The following is a 7,493-nucleotide window of genomic DNA, read 5'->3' on the forward strand; positions in this document are numbered from 1 at the left end:
TAAAGCTGAGATTAGTACACAAAAGTAAAAGTAAATTTACTTTTAATTTTGGGAAAGCATTTTTATCGATTTTTTAAGTGACAAATTTGAAAGATGTGGAAAGAAAACCAAGTCCCATGGAACCCCTAAGATAGCTTCGGTTCCACGGAACACAATTTAAGAAACTCTGATCTAATTGATGAAGAATTATAACAGGTTGATGCCAAAAAAAAAAAAAAGGAATTTTTTTGTTTACTATTATTTTTTTAAAAACAGGAACAATATCAAAAAGACCAAACTTTAATTGAGCAAAAAATGTTCTTTATACTGTTAGTAACAAATATGCTCTTGCCTAGTATGTATATAAATTTTCTATTATTGTTTTCAATGATGATAAAAGGGTCATTTCACGGTATTTTTGACATGTATGTAGAGTCCCTAATGTGACCTTTTTTAACCATAAATTTGTAATATACTATTTGATTAGCATACCATTTTATTTTGAGCTTTTCGTACCAACACACCAACTCAAACTACAATAATTTGCAAATAAAGCAGTAAATAAAACAGTTATGGGAAAATAAGGTACCGTTGCGGACTCTACATACATGTCAAAAATACCGTGAAATGACCCAAAAGCTTCAAATTGTTAAATGGTTAAATTAGCTATTAATTTATTATTATACATTTATATGTTACTCAAATTTTAAATTACTTGGGTCAAGTTCCGTTTTCTAAATAAGAAAAACTCCATATGAAAAACTCCATATGTTATATAGACTGGATATGTTGGGGGGGGGGGGGGGGGCAGATATTTGCATAAATGTTCAAACTGTCTATAACCATAACCTGCCTATAACAATATTATTTTTAGGTCCCAACAGTCTTGTTACAGACAGGTTTAATTTTAGTTGTATTATTTGATCAAACATCTATAGTTTTTATATCAATATACAGTTTTCAGAGTATAAATTATTCTACCTAAAATGACATTTAGGGGAAGTGCCTTATAGGATCTCTATTAATGTATTCATGTTAAAATAGTTATTGTGAAGTACAAACTCTATCAAGGACTAAAGGTTCATAAGAAGTTCTGATTGTTTAATTGAGGCATTATTTTGCTCTTCAAGACAATTCTTGTTAAGACAATCTAGGCCCATTGTATTCAATTGATAAATTATATTTAAAACTTGCAGAAAAAAAAAGCCTCTTCAATCTCAGCTAAGTATGTATCTAAGTTATTCATCTAAAATCTTGAAATCAGAATTTACTGAATTCCTGATCCCTTACAAACAGAGATGTATTTTTTAGCAGTCTGTCTTAATATTAAATTATTTGAGATTTTAAAATTGAGAAGAAAAGAGAAAAACAAGTAATATTCTTGAATAGAGAAATAATTTGAGTAATTATAGGAAAATGTAGAAATAATTCCAGTTCTGTAAGAAAATCTTGTTTTAAAATTTTTTTCTAAAAAACCTCATATAGTAAAGTATCCTTTATATGTTGTTTTCATAAAGTCTTCTTACTCCTTTTAATACAAAAGTGCATTCTTTATGCTTCATGAAATATTGGTAACTTGCCCTTTCTTCATTTCCTGGAGTTCGAAAATTTTCTGCTTGACTATCTTCTGCAATTTCTATGGAGGGGTGAAATCTCTCAAGAGTTAACGAAGTGACAAAACCTTTCTCTAAAGATGCAATAAGCTGTACTGTACTAACTTAAAGCTTATTTTGTTTCTCAAACTTAATTGAAAAAACATTTCATGAACTCGATTCAATTCATAATGCAATAATGAATACTAAAGGTAGTCAGCACATCAGACAACAACATAAGAATTTTTAGTTAAATATCTGTATGCAGTGGCGTCACTACAGGGGGGGGGGGGAGGCAATCTGCCCGGGTGTGACCCGTCTGGGAGGTGACACCCAAAGTGGAATTGCAAGTTTTTGAGAAATATGAAGCTAAAATGCATTTTTAAGACTAAAAATTTGAAAATTTTCCAGGGGAACCCCCCCCCCTTTCCCAGAACCTTATTTTTATTTGTTTTTTGTACTTTAGCCAACTAAAAAATTTCATTATGATATAAATGCAGTTGTTTCCAAAAATTGCATAAATTTTATTTTACATATAATTTTTTTCCTTTTGTGTTTGTGTGTGTGGGGGGGGGGGCGCTGACACCCCAAATTACCGCCCTGGGTGTCACCCATGCTAGGTATGCCACTGTCTGTATATACACATATACAACCGCATAATATAATTACAGGAATACAGTGAAATCATGTTGCAACAAACATCAAAAGACTGCAAATTTTGTTCGTTGCAACGTGAGTTTCATTATAACGGAATTCAAGCAATGTAATGACAATTAAATCAGGACTGGACTGAGAATTAATAATGTTGAAATGGATATTTTGTTGTAATGGTATTCATTAAGCAAGATTTCACTGTATTGAAATATATATTGAAAAATAAGTATAAAGGATTAATTATTTTAAGTATAGAACTATTGCTGAATATATTTTGTTATTAGCATAAAAACCCTGTATAAAACCTTTAAGCTGTTATATGTGAATAAAATTGCAATACTGGAGTTAAGCTGGTAAAAATGAAAGCAGCGTTTTGGTTTTACTGTCGGCTCCGCTTAATCGAATATTATCAGTTCCAAGAAATTTTATTCAATTAAACATGGTGTTTTATTAAGCGGGGAAATGTTTTTAACCTTTTTAAATTGACAACATTTGTCTTAAATGGTAATAATAAAAAATTAATAGCTATATAAAGGAAATGATAAAAGTTACTAGCTAAAAGTTTTTGAAATAATTTAAATAAACAACAAAATAGTTTAATAATTAGTATGTATATTACAAGTATGTTCAAAAATTATAAAAAGCAATTTACAATTTGAGTTATGAAATCTGTTTTAGTATCTTTTTAAAAGTACATTCTTTTTTGAAAAATTCCGTAATAGTGGATTGCTTGCTCAAGGTCTTTTTGGAGTTATTTCTGACTCTTCTCCACCCCCTCCCTTATCTACCATGTTTTACATTTAATTTTTATCAATTGTCTAAAATGTGTATATATCTTTGTGTTTAATTTAATTATCAAATGCATTATCTTTTTTTTTTTTTTTTTTTTGTGATGGCAATGACAAAAAAAATTTTGTACAATACTGGAAATGTTTTGATGTAATATGAATGTTGTTTTTCTCCCCCGTTGTTGGCAAAAAATATTACTTTATATTTTTATGTTAATGATTGTCCTTACTTAATTTATTTCTAATTTATTCAAAAACTTTCTCAGCAAAAATATTTACGAAAACTGATCAATATTTATTCGTTTATCCAGGGAAATTATTTCAACTGAGCAGGGATTGTTAACATTGCATCTATGGGGAAATATTTGGTGCTTGGAGGGTTTATTCATATTAGCGGAACATTCGTTTATCCGTTACCCGATTAAGCGGGGCTGACATTACCTCATTTTCATTTGGTTCATTCAGGTTGTTTCACCCAACTCCCTTAAATGACACATAAACTATGCTTTACTGTAATAAAAATATTATAATGTTTGTGATCTATTATGTTATCCTAAAACAGTGTACTCGGATCAATCTTTTCTCAAGCACAGAAAAAAAATTTAAAAAATTTATGAATATTTTATTGAATTTCTATACTGATTTTAAATGCTTACTGGTGTATTATTTTAAAAATCATTTTCATATGTTAATCTTCCAATGTACATATTTTTCTACTGTACATAATTTTGCAAAAATAAATTTTTTTAATACAAAATTAATTACAGCTTTGTATTGTATTAGGGGACTACTGCTCCCTGTTTGCTATCGCTCACTAAACCGCGTAGCAACATCCCAGTATCATTCGGATCATTTCTCAGTACAAGCTCGTCACTCTTGTAACTTCAACAGTATGCTCAAAACAGCACCAGAAAATATATTCTGGACAATAAATTTTTCTGCCTTCCTGATCTTGCCCAAATGAAAGGATGATTGCCTAAAGGGTGGGGATTTTGAATTTCTAGTATCAAAATATTCCCAACTATTGGGCACCAACTTAAACTTTAAAAGATTTTGTTGAATGAATGCAAAAATAACATGTAACGAATTTGCACAGCAGTGCTGCTCCAGTATTATTTTAATTTATTGCAAACTGCAGCATTTGATCTACTTAAGTCTTTGCTTGATATTTTAAATTTTGATTAGGAAATTCAACTGACTTTTCTATGTCATGAAGTTTGGATGATTTCATTGGCTACTGCGATATCATTGTTAGTTTGATTTATAATATAAGATATTTAAAAACATTATCAAATTTAAATTTAGTCTGTACCATTTAATAAAACTAGGTACCTTGCGGGACCCAGCTATATATATGTAAGTAAAACAAAAATTATATGTGTGTATTTTCCCTATACAAATCCACAGTTTACGTCGGATCTCCACCAGATTCGGCTGGGAGGTACTTGGGGCCTGAGAAGACGCATAGGGGAATTTTCAAGCGCCAAAAAAGTACCTAACCATTCAAACTTTAATTTTAGGATCCGATAATGGCATTAAATGGCTCTTTCTACCCGAAATAATTATCCCATTTTCTTGATTTGGGTCTCATTCGAAAGCCTGCAAAAAATACCCCTGAAGTAGATTTACTTCCTTCGAATTTCAAAAATACCAAGGCTGTTAAATCACCAGGAGAAAAGTTATAAACATTTTTAAGCCTAATGAAACACCAATACTAAATTTAAAATTTATCGTTTGCCATGAGCCTAGATTATCATGAATCAAACCATTGAGAAGAAAGATCGGTTTCCATTTTTTTTTGCTTGACTGTGAACAAATAAAATTCGTGCTTTTGCTTTGAGATAATATTTCTCCTTTTAATTATTTTTTGACCATTTATCTTTTTTTTTTTTTTTTTTTTGTACTACCAGTAGAAAATAATTGAGGATTTCAGTTGTATATAAATGGATTGTTGAATTTAATTTATTCAGTACTTTTAAATTTGCAATTAACTTCAGTTAAAAATCTTTATTTTGACAGGAAATTTCAGTGTTTTTGTCTTTTTTTCTCCTCTAATCGAGGCCTAATTTTTGAGCACGTGTCACTTGAGGTAACTTTTATTTTCTATTGTAGACTGTGCAAAGCTGGGCGCCACTGTTAGTTATTAATAAAAATGCTTCAGCTTTTACAGCAGTAGCTCTGCTATTTCAATCGCCATCATTGAATTCGCCAATAATAAAAATTACATTTTTTTCTCTGACAGCAAGTCTAACCTAATTGCTCTCTCTGAAATCTCACTCTGCTGTTTTTTACATCCCTCAAGCAATTATAAACGCTCTGGGCACAGTTAAATCTGTCAAAATTATCTGGGTGTTGGGTCACCTGGGCATACTAGTAAACGAACGAGCAGATCATTTCGCTAAGGAAGCAGTGGCGTACCCAGGGGGTGGGCTGATAGGGCTACAGCCCCCCCGAAATTTTCAAAATTAATTATAAAAATTATAATAAAGAACAAGTTTTTTTTTATGATGTATTTTTGAAATCTTACATTCGTATTGATATCAGAAAAGCGATACATGAACTTTTCTTAGCTACAGTTCATAAGTATCCCTCCCCAGCTCAAAGACTTTCGAGCTCAGCCCCCCCCCCCCCCCCCACGAACTGATTTGTCTGCGTACGCCGCTGTAGGGAAGGTCCCTTTATAGGCAACTTCAGCTACAATATCACCTCTGAAGATATAATCAGTGGCTACCTAGCATGGGTGACACCCGGGGCGGTAGTTTGTGATGTCACCCTGTCCCCCCCTACAAACTCCAAAAAAAAAAAAAAAAAAAAAAAAAAAAAAAAAAAAAAAAAAAAAAAAAAAAAATAAATAAATAAAGTAAAAATGTTAACATGAAATTCATGCAATTTATTTTTGGAACAAACTACACTTACAGAAATTTTGAGTAGGCTAATGTAAATGGGTTTACTACCCCCAGAAAATTTTTTAAATTTGTAGTATTAAAAATGCATTTTAGTTTCATATTTTTGAAAAACTTGCATTTCGGCTTCGGATGACACCCCCAGGTGGGTGACACCCAGGGCGGACGGCGCCCCGCCCCCCCCCCCCATAGTGACGCCACTGATATAATCACCATGGAAAAAAAAAAAATTCAAAGAGTGACTGTGATTGGAATAATAGCAAGTATTTCAGCCACTAACCCAATCTCTGCTCCATCATTAAATACATCAATTGGACTCCAAATAGGAAAATGGGAGTCCACACTAGACTCGGCACTGGAACTCTTCTTGTCAACAAGACTCATTGTTTCACATGTAGCAATCTGTGCCCCCTGCTGGGACACATGTGAACAATTGCAGATAATTTTTAAAAACACCATACAAGTTATATATATATATATATATATATATATATATATATATATATATATATATATATATATATATATATATATATGTAATATCAAAAAATTCTGTGGCACCAAGAAAAGACTATTCTGTCACAGAAACACCATTGCTCTGAAAAAATTGAGCATATTTTTTGAAAGTTAAAGAATTGAAAAAAAAAAGTTCACATGTGACCCCCTATATATATCAGCGACGTTGCTATAAGGGAGGGTGGAGGGGGAGGTTCTCCCAAGGTTTCACTGCCTGGGGGCGACACCCAAAGTTGAATCGCAAGTTTTTGAAAAATATAAATACTTCAATCCAGACCTCCAATATTTAAAATTGTATTTACTCTATGAAACGCAGTTGCATCTCCAGATGGGGGGGGGGGGGGAATTGCATTTAAGAGGTTATGATAATATAGCTACTTCAGTTCCGAAAATTTTCTCCAACATTTAAAACTGTATTTAATCTTTCAGAGTAGCATCACTACTGGAGGGGAGGGGGCGTTGACACCAAAAGACATTAATGCATTCAGTCAGTTTCTGTAAAATAAAAGTAATGAAATTTTGATACACTTTAAAAAATATTTAATCTATTAAATGCTGAACCATATCACTATGGAGGGGGGGGGGGCGCACTGGGGAAGAGAAGGGACATATTTTGGTCTGGGCCTGAGCCTAAAGGCTGCCCGAGATTTTTAAAGGGGATCTGTAAACGTCATTTGTGACAGGCCCCAAAATTTCTGTGCACTTTCCTGGGTGGGAGTGGGGGGGGGGGCTTTTGTCAAATGAAAACCCTTTAGAAAGTGACATCCAATATGAATTTAAGTGTTTTCTGAAAAATATTTTAATACATACTGGGTTCTCAATATATGAATTTATTCTGGCAAGACTTAAAAAGTTCATCACACATCATCAAAAAAAAAAAAAAAAAACGTTCTTTTTTTCTTATTTTGTTAAATTTATTATCTGTTAGATCACTGCCGTCTGATAAAGCCAGAATATTTGAAGAATTATTGAAAAATTGATTTGAATTTTGATCATTTTTTTTATAACATTTGAATTGTTTGTTATTATTTTAGATTCTTTCAGAGCATTCAAAATTAGGA

The sequence above is a fragment of the Uloborus diversus genome, chromosome 7 (genome assembly GCF_026930045.1).
Source record: "Uloborus diversus isolate 005 chromosome 7, Udiv.v.3.1, whole genome shotgun sequence".
NCBI lineage: Eukaryota > Metazoa > Arthropoda > Arachnida > Araneae > Uloboridae > Uloborus > Uloborus diversus.